We start from the raw sequence: 18907 nt of genomic DNA, 5'->3' as shown, positions 1-18907 counted from the left end.
ATATTCTTGATACAGTCATGAAAGCACATCATATACAGACGTATATTCCAAGAAGACAGAGAAATGATTATAGAAACATTTGAAGATCGTGACCTTGACTTCGTTGAACTGGTCGACACACTCAGAATAAAGCGCTCAACGGCCAGATAAGTTGTGGCCACATGCACTATCTTCGGAGACCCAATAATCACATTGGAAAAAAAAAATCTGTTGCCAAAATCTCTTAAATGAATACGAAAATAGGAAATGTAATGATCGATGCTTACAAAACAATAGCTATGATGAAAGAAAGTAAAGAAATAACCAAGACATAAATATGTGTGCTAAACTGAGTGCAAAAGATAATTTTAGCTGCCCAAAAAAGAATTCGTATGAACGAGCGCAGCATAAACGTGAATACGTGACTATATCATTCTAAATTGAATTAATGAATAGCGAAATGGTGCTTGTTTTACGAATTTCAATTGGAAAAGTGTTAATTAGATTGGAGTTAAAGGTAATTTGGACGCTCCAAAGTGAATTTGAATGAAGAGATCATAAAATTGAAATACCAAAAATGTCATCTACCCTAAATTTTGCTAAATTGAATGCAGCAATAACGAATTCGACCTACAAAAGTGCGAAATTGGCCGGGAAAACCTATAATGTTTCATAAATTGTATTGTCATATATGTCAGTGAATTTCATGTAGGATAAGATACATTCTTGGCGAAGCTTATCATTTTGAAGCAGATATTGTAATGTGAGATCGTAAGATGATATCTTTAAGTTTGCATAAAAGAATTCGTTCTTTGGGGTACTTTTTTTTTTGCAAAACAACAAAACAGAGACAGTTTTTTGTTCTCCGCAAATATCACATTGTCCATTATCATGTTTTCCTACTTTACACAAGTCATGATTAAGCCTACACTTTCCAAATCCAAATCGATGTAACACACATTTATCTTTTCCACTTTTACAGTAAGATTTAAATTTCTTATACGGTGTAGGCTAAATAGTACAGAGATGCCTTCCATGCTGCGAATTTTCCCAGCTCGTACACAAGATCCAGTTGTAAAAATTTAGCATGTCCAAATGCGTAGCTCTGGCGCCGAAGAAACTAGCAAATCAACTTGTTGATGTGTAAGTCCTGATTTTGTTAGAGTATCGGCTCTCTCGTTACCTGAAATTCCACAATCTGAGGGAACCCACTCGCCAAAGTAAATGTTCTTTTTCTGTACAAGTGTGTAATTCCCCCCCCCCCAAAAAAAAAAAAGTGAAGATGAGAAGAGTAAAATCACAACAGTCTATTGCCTGTAACGTAGAGAAGGATTCAGTCAAAATGAACATAAATGTTTGCAAGTGAATTATTTCTTACCGTTCCAAGGCCATTAAAAGGCCTATAAGTTCCGATCTGTACACGGGCACAGGAAGGATATGGATAGTTTTGCCATATTTACACTCTGGCAAACAAAAGACAGACGAAGATATGTCGTTCTCTTCTTGGGAGGAACCATCTTTGAAAAGTTAATCATCAGAAAATGTATCCTTTCATCATTGATATAATCTCACGTCATTTCCCTCGATTAATTTTCTTTAAGGTCTGTCTTATTGGCTATCCTGTTCTTGCTATGGTAGGTAACGTGTAACCACATGCCAATAGGGAATGCCTCTATATACAACTGTTAATCTTTTCAATGCTTTCGTCTAAGGTGGTAAATCTCAAAGCATTTGGTACTGTGCCAGCTAGCTTTCCATTGACATGTTCCAGCAAGGTAACAGAAGTGTTTTCAAAGGATTTACTCTGTGTATTTTGCGCTTCAATATGAAATTTAAAGTAATCAGTGAGATATTGTCTTGGTATATCGATATAGATCCAGCGGTATTTCCCCAAACTCTATCGAAAGTTCCTCAGGTGAGGTAGCTTTAGCTACTCCTGTAGTATTCTTCAAGCATTGATCGAATTGGATCACCGGCGGATCACCAGCGGATCTTATACATCCAGTTAATTCAATATTTCAAGTAATGGTGAGTTTCAATGAAAAAAGTGTGTCCGATTCGCTGGAGCAGCGGCTGTTTAGAGCTGGCTGACGCTTTTGTTTCTGATCTGGATATGAAGAGAACAAGAACAAGTTTCCTGTGGCAATATCAATGGAGTTGTTTCGCGATTATTCGCCAGAAACTACCCGTCCCTTCTCCGACTTCACGATTCAGTGATCAGAGGTTGTTCCAGCCCACTTTCACACGCCGATGATGACCGGTAGATTAGATTGCTGGCTTTGTCCTGCACCCACCGCAGTCACACGGTCCCGTTGACCGTTTCTAACTTTTCGTGGTAGGAAACTAGCCAGACAATAGTGTAGTACAGCACCATGGATGTGGTACAGGCAGCGGCGTATTAACGGGCTTGTGAATAAATCACTACCGTTCCGGAGTTTAATGGGGTATATAGCACATGAAGTAGCCCTTTGGAATTTCGACGAGAATACTGAGAAATGTGTTCTGACCACGTTGGTGGACGTAAACACGTAATATCCGAGTCGATACCTTGCTATCTGTTTAACTTCCCTGCGTGCGACGTAGACAGATTGGTGCGGAATGTCTCCTACAGTCGCACACTGATGTTGAAGTCGCAGTTTTGTCGAGCGGCCATGGAATGGATAAATCGGCCGTAGTAAAGGGCGAGACAATTAGTCAGTTTGGTTGCACCCGATCCTGCTGGCGAGCGGTACCCATCGATATTCAAGGGACTGCGGACACCACCAGTTTAACTTCATGAGTGAAAGCTCAAGTCTGCGTACAGATTTCAGGATCATGTCCAGAGGTGAGATGATACTATCAGGTGCTTCTAAGAGATCCCCTTGCACATAATTTGTTTACGACTATTGTATAATGCTTTCTTCTCAACAATGACTTTTAATGATCTATAAAAGATAAATGTAATGACAGAGGGATTGTCTGTAATATCTATTGATGGTTTAATGTAGATCTATTTAACGATATAAAGAAGCAAGCATAAAGTATCCCTTTTTATGATACATAATAGGCCTTTACGTATATATATGTATATATATATATATATATATATATATATATATTCATATTCATATGTGGTGCTGTGCTGGTGCGTATGTCTTCGTGGGAGCTCATGTCCATGTATGGTTAAATCATAGGACTGAGGAAGAGAATGTCCGTAGAAATAGTATTGGCTTCACAATTTGAATTAACCCTTTCTGTGCCAGGAAATAATTGTCTTGGATGCTATGGGCCGTTTTCTGATGCCGACTGGCACCTTTAAAAAAGGCAAAGGGGTAATGAGTATTTTGAAATTATTCGGGGTTTTTTTCAAGATATTTCTACGTTTTCGAGTTTTTCAGTTTTGTTTTGTTTTTTTTTTTTTTTCGAGTGAAGCGCCGACACTGCAGCTTGCTCTCTATGCCCAAAGAGACTGCATATCGCCGCATACCAATTGTCTTCGTGTTTCTATAGCGCTTCTTCTCTCGGATTGTGCCGCCGAGGTTACTGCCCGAGCGATAAGCACTATAGGGAATCAACGCATGGTAAATTTGTGCATTCTTTTCAATACAACGGTGATTCACTCTTCTTAGATTGCTTGAGATCTCAAGAAAATGAACTATGACGTATTATCATCATTTCAGGAAGATGGCGTCTGCTCTTCCTATTGACCTAGATATGCGTATTATGTGTAGCACCATTGACAGTTACAAAGAATGTATTTGCCAATGAGGAAAGTCACAGAAATACCAACATAATGTCTCAAGGTCATTTGTCGAAACTGCCAGCAACTCCGTATGAAATTAGGATTACGCTTTGGACGGTTAATTGCTAGACGTGACTGTTGTCGCATACCAGGAAGCTAAGAGGGCAACCCGGACTGAGTGTGTGTAGGAACTCTGAGATGGAATACTTCATAATTTTTCATGGACACGGGAAAATGATTTACACGTCTAGATTTCCGTAAATTATGTACCTTTTTCATTGACACAAACGAATTCAGTAGTTTTCCACCTTACACACAAACACACTGTGAAAATACACCTATGTTTGCTTTGTGTTTGTGTGTGTGTGTTTGTGTTTTATTCATATCTACATTCATATATTGAGGGAAAATCCCGTATGGTAAACTCTTAAGGTTGAAGAGAAATAAAAGAAAGTATCAGAAGAAATAGCATTGACTTTCACAGAGACACCTTCGAAGTTTCCGTTAATCCTTTTTGTGCCAGGACCCCTTGGACAATGTCTGCAATGCTGCGAAATGCTGTTTTCTGTGCTGATAGGCACTTAATGCACCACCCGGAGGGGTCAATGAGTATTTTGACATGATATTTGTGTTTTTGACATTTCTACGTTTTCGAATGAAGCACCTAGAGAGTTTGCTCAATGCACAAAGAGACTATTCTAATCTTCATATGCCCCCATTTTTTTCTATTTCCATTACGCTGTATACATTTTATTTTGCTCATTTTCACAATTCACGTAAAATACGTGGCACAAACTGAACACAAAAATGTTTTGAACATGTCATATAACAAATGATATCTGACCCTGCTTTTGATTGTAAGCAAAAGAAACACCAACGTACTAATTCGATTAAAACAATCAGAAAATATGCAACGTCATGAAGTTGATATTGAAATTACCTGGCTTTAAAAGCAAAAGAATAAAACGCAGCTCGATGTTAAGAGATAATCCTTTATTTCTTTTTTGAATGTTGATAGGGCCTTCATTAAATCTCTTCTCTTCAGCCCCACGAAGAGAGGTCCCTTAACTTACAATAAATGTCCCTTAAACAAAGAAAACATGGAGAGGAATTATTCTAGTTAAAACTTATTTCATTTTTCATATCATACACAGCATATTTAACTTGAGTTGAGAGAATACGCTTCGAAATGCCTCGATACCTGCCTTCACAGACAAACTGTTGTGTTATGTCATAAGGTGCACATTTGTTTTGTTTTGTTTAGTGTTTTTTTTTGACAACGGTCATTTTCGGAGATAGTCCTCTATGGCAGCTTTGGGGACTAGAAGAAAGATAGTGTTGTTGTTGTTGTTTTCTAGCTCTTTTTTGTTTTTCAAAGGCAGCCGGACAAAACGTTTCCGATATGATACCGCACACAGAGGCTGTGCCCTGCTTGAGTACCCTTTCTATATTGCCTTCGTTGCACGCTTTGTTTGTATATACCATTTACCTGTACATTATGTCATTTCAAGGGAAAAACTCGTGTAGGTGCAGGTGAGTAATCGGCACTACGTAGTATCTATAAGCCTCTTACAGTTATGCATTGACATGTGCTTGGTTTATTTATTGCCACTATACTAACGTAGTCTAGCATTGATCTTATTGCGGATTGGGGTATAATTGTTTGGTCACCTTTTTCGCATGATTCCATTTTCAACCTTCTTGACAAGAAAAAGGGAAACCATACGCAATTGCTTTTTATAGATAGGTTTAATTATTTTTGTTTTGGTAAAAAGGCCCTGAAGAGAGAAAATAAATGCAGGGGTTTATACAGAAATATCGATGATAGAAATCAGACTATACTGCATCTAGCCATACAAAGTGAAATCTACCTTAGAAAATTAATTGAGCAAGCCATTTTTAAGGTTTCATTTAAACTGTCAATATCACATTACAGTAATCCAACACAGTAAATTTACACTCCTTCGTTCATATGAGCATTTTATGTTCAAAGGGACGGGGGGGGGGGGCATAACCGTATAAACAGCTAGCCAAAGTAAAATGGATCCCTAATCCAGCTAATGGGGATTATTATCCGATAATAACACGAATGACATGTGCGTAACTGAAAATGAAAATAACTCTCCCCCCTCACTCTCTGTGCGGATCCATTTATCCATTATTCTATTTTTTTCCACGTGTCTTTCTCCCATTCTGATTGATCGATTAACTGATGTGCCGTTCTGTCTCTCCTTCCTATGCTTTTCTTATCCATCTGTTGTTTTCTTGTTTCCTTTTTTTTTCCTGTCCTTCTTGCTTTCCTTACAGGAAGTGGGCCAACGACAGACCGCAACCCCCTTGTTTACAAACTGCAACATGGAGCGAATCACTATAGCGCTGCTCTGCATTATCTGCGCACGTGTAGTGTCATCTGCGCTGATAGCCGCTTCAGGTAAAAGAGTTCCATGTTTTATAAACCCTACTTCGGATTCCTGATTTGTAATCGCATTAATTTTTTAAACATATAAGTTTGATTCATTGGTTGGTCTTATTCATCATCTCCAGGAAAGAGAACCCTCATTTATTTTCATTACTCTCAAATAATCTACTTCATAAAAAGTGCTTCAGTTACATTAACTTATCTCTTAAAAAAAAAAAAAAAAACTCTTAATATCTACTGATTGTAAAGTACATTTAAGCTTGATGATGCCATGAAGAAAAAAGAACTTGCTTGTTATATGAAAGTAACATTTGTAGAAGTGTAAGATACCCAAGTGAGAATAAGATCTGTAAGGTACGTTCTAGTACAGTCTACTATGTCGAAATATTGGGTCCCGTGAGATTTTCGTGCCAAAATTGATTTTTTTAGCTAACTTGGTCAATTTGGGGGTGCTGAATCCAAAAAACTTTGGTTCCATTTTTTCCGACCACGTCTTCAGTCGCCATTTTGAATTTCAAAATGACCGCCATAGCAAACTGTATTTTGACCCAATTTGCATAATGTGAGCATCATATCAGGTTCAGATTTGATGCAAAAAAGCATGTTTGTGATGTCAGACATTCTGATACACCATTTTCTAATATTGTAGCTAGCTTTGATACATTTTTAGGCAGCCATCTTGAAATTCAAAATGGCCGCCATAGCTAAATATATCTTTACCCATATCTCAGGTTGTAAGCACTATGTAGAGTATAAATTTGGGGCAAAAAGCATGCTTATGATGTCAGTCATCAATGCTAATATGTACATTTATTTATTTAATGATGGATCATTTTCCTTAGCGGCCATCTTGAAATTCAAAATGGCTACCATAACAAATGTAATTGGACCGGTATTCCATATCGTATGCATTGTGTAAGGTTCTAATTTAGGGCAGAGAACATACGTATGTTGTCAGACATTCTGAAAACCTTTTTCTGAGTGAACGATGGTTCATTTTGATATTAAAGTTGGCCATCTTGAAATTCAAAATGGCCGCCATACCAGAATGTATATTTTGACCCATATCTCATGTTGTACGCAATACAGACAGTTCACATTTCGGGCATAAACCGGGCTCATAATGTTGAACATTCAGATGCACTTTTCCCCTCCCTAAAATTGCAGATATGCCTAACTTTCAAGGCTGCCTTCTTAGAATTCAAAATGGCTGCTTTTCAGCTAACTTTTAGACATATCAATGTTAATGGTGGCTTACGGTGTACATTCTTTAAACACACACACACATAGGGCCTATACATTCTGTAATAATGGATTATTTGTATTGTTCGCCACTCTTGAAATTCAAGATGTATTTCGACCATATTTGGTGCTGTAAGATCTTTAAACTGCAAACCCAAGCATGGTGAAACACTCATGTATAAGTCAATCACTTCAAGTGTTTCCTGTCCTGTAGGTACACTGTTGTGTTGAAATGCAAAAATGCCGCCATGTGAAACATTCCTTTAAAAGCATAGCATTTGGGTAAAATTTGTGAATGGGAAATCATGTGATTTTGATGTTAAAAACAAATGACTTTCAAAAAAACACCTCTCAATAACTGTGTCTGACTGACTAAATAATGCCCCATTTAGACGATTTGGTTGTAAGAACTTACAATATTAGCCCTATATTCTCTAACAATTCATGGGATAGTCACTTAGATAATTAAATGTTTTCTAGGCTCATTCCCGCACATGTTTAGAAACAGCACTCTAAAGCTGTACACAGGGGAGAATTAGTTCTAAATTCTTCCAGAAATAATGACTTTTGCATTTCCTGCTTTTGAGCAAGATAATGAATTCTGTGGCTACCGTTGATATAGGAAGTTCGAAGCATTTTATAGTAATTGAACAATTTATGCATACCCTTTCGAAATATCTACAATCTAATATATCGTATTTATATGTATTAGAGGCACAAATTAGGTTGTGAGAGTTTACGAGGTTCGTTCTCTGGTTATATCGTCAAGTCTCTACGAGGGTAAAGCGGGAAATTGTCCTGATTGAAGTCATCCACGCCAAACTTCTGGAAGGCACGGACTGCGTCATACCACATTCTGCATGATTCAAGGTTTAGATACTTCTTGGTCCATCTGCTCTTGGAGACATCCTCAAATTTTCAACTTCAGTCAGCACCATGAAAGGCATTAAAAAGCAGACCTTTAGTTGTTCCTGTTTTATTCGCAACAAACTGCAGAGCATAATCTCTCAAAATTGTCAATTGTACCTTTATCATTTCCTTTTCCGGTGATGGAGCAGACAACATGCAATGCAGTAAGTGAAGCAAGCCTACAAGATCCATCAGGATAATTGAAATGTTAGAGTCTACGTAATAATCATCAATATCTCTGATTTTCTCGTTGCTCTAATACATACAATGGAATGAGGCTATCTCTTGTGAGTGACGGGTGACAGTAACTCCCATGGCATCTTTGATGAACTCTTTTTTTTTCTTTCCATGGTCTCTGTGTCAGATGGAATTGACTGCTCAGTATTTCAACTTTCAGGCTTATTATCTGGCTCAGTTTTGTGAGTTTCCAAGGCATTCATGAGTCATGGGTAGGAAAAATGAACCTTTAATAGGGAGAATGAGGAGAAGGCCATAAAACAATGAGATGAAGAGTGATTGTGGAATTGCTGAGAACTTATACCTTTCAATAATTGTATCGTTCAGCAATGACCGGATAATGACAGGTCTACATTTATCAGGCTGTAGAACCAGTAGAAATGTTATGAAGAATTTGCGATCCCTTAAGCTTAATGACTTTGGATCCAATCTAACATGGTGTATTTTTTTTTTCGCACGAGCTGAATGTCTGGCCTTTCTCACAATATTCCGGAGATTAATATATTCTAATTCTCGCAGATACAAATTCTTAGTACAAAACATTAAAACTGCCCTTTTCATCTCTTTCTAGAGTATCCCCCTTGAATGTTTCTGACATCTGACTACCAACCAGTGGCAACCACCACATTTATTAGCTTCAAGGCAGTGTCAATTTCTTACATTACCCTTGTGTGATGATCTTCTAAGTTGTGGAGGAATTCTGATGGATGCAAGCGCCACAGAGCTGAGCTATCATTACTCCTTTGTAGTTTTAGAATAATTGGCTGTACAGCAATAAGCATCTTGAAAGTCTTGATAATTGAAGATGACCCACTCAAGGGCAATCAGGAAAAGCCTACTTATTCCTTCTTCATTCTGTGTTATTCCAGAAATAATTATATCTATCAAACCTTAAGTGTTTCAGTTTTGGCCAACAAACAAGCTTGTGAATGGGATGCCTGGTAGGGTGACCATAGCATTTCTTGCCATTGCGAGACTTTTCCTCGTTTGTCTTCATTCTCTTGAGGCAGCATCAAGTTTTTTAAGATCACCTTCAATTGCATCAATGCTTGCTTTTATACAAATATTCAATGATTGGGATTAAATATAATCATTAACGAGGTTCCACAACGCAAAATAGCGTGTTGCCTGAGAGGCAAAAACGAACCGTTTTAGCGCGCAGTTTGCAAACCGCATACCCGCCTGGCTATATGGGATGTATAGCTTACACGCTTGCCCACACTATCGGACAGTGGTATGCCCCCTCCCCCCTTACGCAGTTCTTGCCCCTCAGCATCTCTTGATGACGTAATTAGAACCTCATCCTTAAATTTTGAATTTATGGCGGCCATTTTGAATAGAGAGATGGCTGTCATTCTGCGTGAACTGGAAATAAATTCAGTCTAACTAGGACAATTTTGGCACATTCATCTAAGGCGCTTACCACAGTATTATAATTATGTTTTTGTGGCGGCCATCTTGAATTTCAACATGGTGGTCTATCTAATGATCCACAATTAGGAAACAGCTGTGCTGGACCATTGGACACCACAAGCATGTGCATTCTTAAAAATGTGATGCTTCTACAATAATTGCAAACTGAGATATGGGTAAAAATGCTATGGCGGCCTACAAACTCTACAAAGCAATCCACAATACTTGCATATCAGAAAATGATATATCAGAGTATTTGACATTATAACGATGTATTTTGCACCAAGTTTGAGGTTTGTACAATGCTCACTTTATGAGATATGGGTAAAAATACAGCTTGCTATGGCAGCCATTTTGAAATTCAATATGGCAGCCTACAAATTGTATCAAAACAATCCACAATATCAGACAGAGATTTATCAGTGTCTGACATCACACCCATGCATTTTGCACCAAATTTTAAGCTTCTACAATGCTCACTCTATGAAATATGGGTCAAAATACAGTCTGCAAGGGCGGCCATTTTGAAATTCAAAATGGCGGCTGAAGACGTGGTCAGAAAAAATGGAACCAAAGTTTTTTTGGATTCAGCACCCCCAAATTGACAAAGTTAGCGAAAAAAATCAATTATGGCACCAAAATCTCACTCGATTACATAGTAGCCTCTACTATTCGGAACTTACACCAATTGTCAAGCCCAAGTCACATAATAAAACATGGATCTTCGAGGACCTACACGGCAATCCCCGCATCCTGTCGGCGATTATCCGGGGAGTTCTGGGATAGTTTTGCCCCGAATAGAGCGTCGATGAGCGTTGATGGCTGTATGCATGGTATCAATACAGCAGCTACACGGATGAGGCCGGATCAGCACGGCGTCTACACCAAATCTACACGGCGCTTACACGATCCTCCTTTGAATATGCCGAACCCACCCGACAACTATACGGTCCAGAGAAGGACGGCGTCTACACGGACCATCAGGGCGTTTACACGGACCATCACGGCAGCTACACGTGCCAACGCGGCAGCTACACGTACCACGCCGGCAGATGAATCTCTGCCATAAAAAGGACACCGATTTTGGATTATCGTCAATCTTCTCGTTCTCGTCACGTAGGGAGCGTGTAGATCAGTGTTCATCCCTGCAATACCTTCTTTGAACGTGATGGTCCGTGTAGTTGCCATGTGGTTGCCGTGTTGGTCCGTGTAGCTACCTTGATGATTCGTGACGGTCCTTTTACCGCCAAGAATTCTCACGACGCCTACACGATAATCTCAGGCAGCCACACCATGGACCTTCATGGCAACTACACGGCAACCAGACGGACCAGGATATTTTTTTTCTCTAAAAACTGCCGTGCTGGCCTTCCGGACATCCATGGACACGTACGAATGTCCAAGACGAAGACGTCTACGCTGATCTCTTCCCGGATCATCCCGTATCACCCCGGATCAGATCCGGAGTTATTCGACATATTATGTGACTGTCGCTTAACAAAACAAATATTAGAGATTTGTCATCGTTTTGTATACATTGCGTGCAGTAATGCGTCACATCCGTTATGTTTACTGCAGAGGTCTGACGTTGTTCAGCAGCAATTACCATAGCACTGATTATGGGAAATACTTGGAAATGAATTAGGCTCACACTTAAAAGCGTTATTATGGCATCAAATGACAGACATTATGAATTCCGCCCTGTGAGAAGGATCATGTTGCATAACCGTTTCCTGTTATGAAATAAATCCCTTCATGTTTAATCTTCTTTGAGCTCAAGGAAACGAAAGAATTTGGTTGGAAGGACTACTCCTCTTTTCGGGCCCACTTGGAGGGTTGGAGACCTTTGCGTTCCGTTTCATGCTGCCGATTCTTACCATTTCTTTGACAATTGAACGACATTTATGTCTCAATCCGATATACCAAATTTGGCCTATGAGTGGACTGCGTTGCATATAATCAGTTCATCTTTTCTTTTAATAAGAAGAATAGAACATATTCCTTTGTGTTCAATATTCTATATTTTTTATAAAGCCATCACGTGCTGGAGGAGAATTGTTTAATACAGCAGTCGTTCCTTGGAATTGGGAACCATATCTAATGATTGGAATACCAAATTTCATTGTCCATCAGACTGTGAAACATACATTCATTATTACGTTTTATTGTAAATAATTCCGTGTATCTTTATACATATAAAATATACCATATCAGAGAATGCAAACCGTTTTTCACACAATTTTCTTACCCTTCCTTTTTTTTCTTTTTTTATGTCGTACCACAGATAGAAAACTGCAGCATGGAAACTTCAGCATAGACGCATGTGAAGAACACTTTTGTGGAGATGAAAGTTGCGTCGAAACTTCTGCAGACAGATATCAGTGCATGTGTGACTACGCGTGCCATTTCTTTCAAGACTGCTGCATTGATCGCGCCAACAATGAAGCAACGGAAGCAGCTCAGTTCCGTCAGGCGGTGGCTCATTTGGAACGATCACAGTTTCAGTGTATGACGTTGCCCTTTGTTTGGGGGGAATATTTCTACGTATCTGTCTGTCCCGCCACGTGGGCAGACGCCAACATTCGGGAAAAGTGCGAAGACCCAACCAATTCCGATTTGAACGCCGCATCCTTTCCGCTTTCTGCTGCAAACTACGTGACGTACAGAAACCTGTACTGCGCTATTTGTAACGGAGGGGATCCGGGATCAATGGAACCATGGGAGCTTGAGCTCCTCTGCACCGATGAAGTAAGGAGTGCCTACCTTTCTGGGAACATTACATATCAAGAGATGATTGCTAGCTGCAATAGTGTGTCCATAGTTAGGAGAACACTGGCGGTGCGTCAGTGCACTCAGGCGGATAATTTTAGATGCGCCCCCGAAACTTGCCCCGAGCTTTCCGTGCCTTGCGAGTCATTCAAGGCAGCATTCGTGGAACCCTGGACTGACGACTTCTGGCGGAATACATTCTGCTATTACTGCTCTATTGCTCAATGTGTGTCACCAGATTTGAGTGGTGAACATGAATCCATGTTTTCACAGGAATTCGGCAGCTGTTTGCCGCCGATCACTGTAGGTCCTGATATCATGGGATTACAACCAATATCCCTGTTATTTGATTTCGGTTCCTCCGGTGGGGTCAGATCTGTTGTGTCCTCTGAAAATGTCCAGCAAACAAGCGTAACTTGTGCAGAAGGCGAGGTGTATGATCCCTTCGAGGAGCAATGCATCTTACTTCACTGTGCTGATGGATTTATCCTGCATGATGGCAGGTGTGTTCGCAGCGTAGAAGCAATACCCTTCAATTCCTCATGTGGGGCTGCAGGTGTGGCAGAAATTGGCGTGCGCGTTACTCTCTCGAACAACGTAACTTTGTCAAGTGACGACAGCACATCACAGGCACTCACTATAAACTGTTTAGAAGAAATGGTGTTCAAAAATTTGTCGGTAAATCTAAACCCTATCGGTACCAATGATATTACCTCATTCAACACAACCTTCCTCTTTATCCCATCAAATTTGTCGATTCCGGAATCCTTGCTTCTGGAGAGCCTGGAACGGGTCTTTGCGGATGCAACTCAACGGAATAACCTCATGGTAGAATGTGGAATCGAAACGATGGAGTTCATCGAAGGCTGCCTCAACTCGATCGACGGATCATGCCTTGCGGCCGATAACGACATTGTTGTATCCAAGGAATTTTACTTCTTTACCATTCTTGAAAGGAAGTATATATATGTTAATAGCACTGATTCCTTTTATCTTAAAAATGGAGCAACTCTGGTGATAAGATTTGATATCGACACTCCCATCTCATCTTCAACTGTCACAGTGTGCCATTTGACAAACTCGCAGCCATCCTGCCGTCTCTCTATTTTCAACGAAACGTTATTTGAAGCTGTCGAAAATACAGGACAACTGCGGTACCTTCCCACGGGTGACCTCATTGAAGAGGGGATGTATTTCCCCGGACAAGCGGGAACTCTAAGTGTATGCGAATTTCTGGACCGAAACGGAACGATCAACATAAATGCTACTCTGTTTCACTTTTCTGCGATACAGGTGTATCTGAGCTACATATGCGTTCCAATATCCATGCTGGCATTGCTGGTAACCTTTATTACCTATTATGCATTTCCGGTCAGGCGGAGATCTGTCTGCGGTAAGCTCATCATGACACTCTGCTTTACGCTATTTTTTGCCCAGCTTTTGCTTCTTTCTGGGGGAAGTGCTGCCTCGTCCAAAGAAGTCTGTGCGTCCGTTGCGGCCTTGTCTCACTTTCTTTGGCTCTCTGTCTTCACAATCACCACAGCCCTCGCGATCGACCTCGCTAGAACATTCGGAAATAGGGAAGCTGTCGCTTTGATCACAAACAGCAAGAAGGTCTTCATTGTCTACATCGGAGGAGCCCTTGGTGTGGCGGCAGTCATCGTTGTCGTCTGTGTTGGGTTAGCTTATAGAAATGATATGGAACAACTCGTGTATTATGGTGATGACAGTTCTTGTTGGATAGGGAACGGGATAGTAAACCTGATAGCTTTCGGATGTCCTGTGGCCGTGGCTCTGCTTCTCAATATGTGTCTGTTTGCATACACCGTGTGCGGACTCAGGAAAAGCAGACAGGACGGGAGGCGTGTTCGTAAAGAACAAGACAGAATCGACTGCCTCACTGAACTTCGAATATACGTCAAGGTAACAATCATGCCAATTTACTAATTTAGTGTTCACCGCGCAATCCCCTGTAAATGCCGTCATTATCATGGCCGTCTTTCTGTTTGCTTAAGTCTTCTTTAAACCAAAAATTGAATCTCTGCGCTAAATCCACATCGAATTTAGCCAAACTAGGTAGTATAGTATTGTAATACCAATTAAAAATGACTTGATAGAGAGTCTGAATTGATAAGTGTTTGTAAATCAATGTATCTATCAATTTGGTGCTTAAAGACCAGTGTTGTGAAATGCATAGTTGAATAACCAAACTTAGCTAGTATCAAAGAAGTGATTAACACATGTAGTAGATACAGACGAAATAAGGATGTTAAAATGACAGCGTTACATAGCCGTAATAATGATTATTTGAAATTAAACAGTAATGTGATGTACAGTCTGTTTTGAAGAATGATGTTTGTTATTCCTATGGTTCGTTTATCCGAAAGTGAAATAAATTCGTTAATCCAAAATGAAAGAAAAAGGTGCGCAAAAATGAATCTTCGTAAGAACGAACCTTGTTTCGTTTTTGGATTAACCAACCTTCGAAATAGCAAAGCTTCAGAATAACGAACTTAATTGGCAGCCCCCAAAGTCACGGAAAATGACTCCTTAAAATCTAAATTTTATTCAAATAGGAACAATGGTCGAAACAAAAGACCAATACAGTAACCTTATTTCAGCTACATTTCATTCTGATGAGTGATTTTTTGTCTTTATCTTTTCATGACCACATTCATAGATTTCGACGTTAATGGGATTCACCTGGATTCTGGGTTTTGTAGCAGCCTTTGCAGGTGTCGGTGTGCTCTTGTATGTCTTCATCATTCTCAACTCTCTCCAAGGCGTCTATATCATGATAGCTTTCATCTTCAACAAGCGAGTCTACGAGCTGTGGAAAGGATTTTTCAAATGTGGTCGAGCCACTCCATCGAAGAAGTCCGAACAGTTGCCCATGAGTTCTAACATGTCAAAAATGACCAACATGTCAAAAACAACAGTGTCGACAGCTGCCTCATAGTACCGAAAGGACTGCCTCATCCAGCTATGGATTGATATCATAAAGATACAGACATACATGGGTGACATTCCTGGCACTTAGGTCACCAGTATGATCTGATAACTCTGTCCCACTGACATTTAGCCGACAATTGACTGCATGATTTTACTTCCAAGCAGAAGAGTTGGCAGACATCATACGTCTTGACCAAGGTCCTAAAGGATTAGATCCGATATACGTAAAGATTATGAGCTGTGATATGGTTGTAATGTGATGACTGACAAACTGGGCCGAGTTGTATCTCGCATCAGAAAAGACATAAGGTCGAAAAGACGACATTAATCGTTATGTATTGTATACAATTACTCATCAGTTCTCTGTATATGTTTACTGGCATGACAGAGAAGGGTGCGTACTACTTAAAGAGTGTCACATGTTTGACGTTATACATGATGCGTAGTACTTCAGTCCGTACCGCTTTCGTTCTTTCTTTAACTTTTTTTATTCCACGTGGCTAACATTTTCCTGTCATCTCTGCCCCTTTTTCTCATCCTCTGTCGCCTTAATTTTCGTCGGTCGCTCTCTCTCTCAAAAACGCCGTCAACCACACATCATTCTTCCGTAATTCCCTCTTCTGATTCCTCACTTCACCATTGTTCATGGGAAGAAGAAAAAGTCTGATATCATAATTATGTCCTTTCGACTGAAAGGAAGTGGTTTGTCCTAGGTTCAGTTTCGACATAAAACAGTGTCTCTGGTCAAATTGGGGTCTTGGGCCTCATTGATAAATAAAAACGAAAAATAAGTAGACGGTTGTTTGGGATTTTTTTAACACAACTTAAGCAACAGCGTCTCTTTGCCAAAGCCTCATTCAAAGCTGCTATATTCAATATGACACAAACGAAACGACTGTGAACATAGGCGATTCCAATTCGCCTTAAATTATAGCTAGCCATTAGGCGGCTCATTACACCTCTTACAGCTGAACCATTAAACTCACGAAGACGGATTTAACATCGAAAGAGAGAGACAGAGAGAGAGAGAGAGGGAAGAGAGGGGGAGAGAGGGAAGAGAGAGAAAGAGAAAGAGAGGGAGAAATAGGGAGAGATGAGAGATGGAAGAGATGGGAGAAAAAAAGGAAAGGAAGAGGGAAAAAACTAATGGAATATGAAACGATACGATAACAACAAGCAAAAAAAAAAAGAAATGCTAAAAATTCAAACAAGTTTCAGATACAGGGCAGACAATTATTGTATAGAATTGGAGAGAGACGATAAAAATAAGTGTAGACTAGTTTTCCACGTAAACATGCTATGTCCATTGTGGTATGTATTTCGTTTTTATTGTCTTGAATAGAATAATAGCCAATACATTTTTTCTCTCTTTTTTCCTCATTTGAGGTAGGGCCTACTTTATCATTATTCTTTTTTGTCACAATTTTACATCATCCACAAATACAAGCAATATGATCATTTGACAGGGAAGAAAATGAAACGTACTCAATGTAAGCAACCGCATAGCTACGTGTTATTTCTAACCCATTTTTATTGAATCTTGTCTGGTTGCACTTCGAAGTGACACAAATTCATAGTTCCGCTTTAGAATCTTTTACTTAATAATGTACAATGAACAAATGTTTGGTTCCTTTATTAACGTTCTCTGACATCGATTCCATTTACACAATACTTAAAGCATAATCAAGAATAAAGTTTTGTTATTTCATCACTCCGTTGTCTGTATGATATCGAAGGATATTTTTTTTTCTAAACCAATGTTGATTACAAAATCAGAAACATTCCGAATTAAATAGGGAATTATTTTTCAGTACATTGTTATTCTTTTGAATGGCAAGGAAATAATGTCATGTAGTTTGTTTACAATAACATACATAGTACACAAGTAACCAGACAAAAATCCTAATTAAACAAGTCATTTTTCCTTGGCGCATATTCTACGCAAAACTTAAAGTCATATTGCTTTATGCTTTTATCATTAATTTGATAAAGTGGCAGTGTAATACCTTATTCCAATTGAAATCACAGGGTAGTGCAAAATAATGTTGCCATCAATGTAAAGAAAAGTTTTTTTTTCACAATTCAGATATAATCTATATAACAGCTTTAAGCTCACATTTTCTTTAGACTGACTTTGTCACCCGTTAAAACTCAATAACGTCAAATTTTTCTGTACGTATAACAGTGCTAGAATATGTGTGTTTTTACGCAACTTATCTATAACCAAAACTCGGGATTTTTTTTTTTTTTTATAAACTATATTGAACTAAAGTGTAGCAAGCAGATGCCTGTCTCGGAAGGCATAGTCAGATCGCTCAGAGAAATTGCCGTTACATGTCGGATAAATATTCCTAATTTGTAGAGATTATCCTATAGGAGCTATTCATTGATATTTCAATTTCTCTTTTTTGTTGAATTTCACTTTAAATTTATTTTCTTATTTCTCGATGAAAAATTTATCAAACATAACAAATGTGAACCTGCACCACAAAACAAACAAAAAGTCGTCAGACATGGGCTGCGTTTATCAACTTTCCCCAGTTTAAACGACTTTCGAAAGCCCTTTCGATAGCCCTTTCGATAGCCCTTTCCATAGCCCTTTCGAAAGCCCTTTCGATAGCCCTTTCCATAGCCCTTTCGAAAGCCCTTTCCATAGCCCTTTCGAAAACCCTGTCCACTCCCTGTGCTATCAATGTGCCGCTTGTTTTCGTCGGCTGCGTTTATCAACTTTCGATAGCCCTTTCCATAGCCCTTTCCATAGCCCTTTCGGGAGCCCTTTCCAAAGCCCTGACTGCCTGTACTATTAATGTGCCGCTTGTTTTCTAAGAAGGGACGGCGAAAAGCAATTGCCATCATAAAGACATATCTTCCTTTGAGAGTGACGAGTCATGATACAATGCCACATGAATCAATTGTCTTCCTATCTGTGAGGCAGCTCCAGTTTACCACATACTTCAAATATTTCTGAGTGGCGGCATGAGACATGGGATCAAAGGGAATGAGACTGTTGTTACTCTATTTCTCAAACCTTGTTGGTGGGAGAAACACCTCCTTGTTCGAAGCATATGCGTTCATTACACACAGCTGTATGTATACACCTGTGTACACGTACTCGTGTGCACTTTACGTGGCGCGCGTCTTTTCAGAAACTGGAAACGCATGGTTGCGTAACCGCAGTAGGGCGACCTAAAGGGCTTTCAAAACAGCTTTGCGTTTATCAACTTCGAAAGGCTTTTACAAACAGGTTTCTGTTGAAACAAGTTGAA

Source organism: Diadema antillarum, unplaced genomic scaffold, assembly GCF_040938485.1.
Source record: "Diadema antillarum isolate AM-2024a unplaced genomic scaffold, OU_Dant_1.0 seq00000356_RagTag, whole genome shotgun sequence".
Taxonomy (NCBI): Eukaryota; Metazoa; Echinodermata; class Echinoidea; order Diadematoida; family Diadematidae; genus Diadema; species Diadema antillarum.
The sequence above is the reverse complement of the archived record's forward strand: the minus strand, read 5'-3'. Positions refer to the sequence as shown.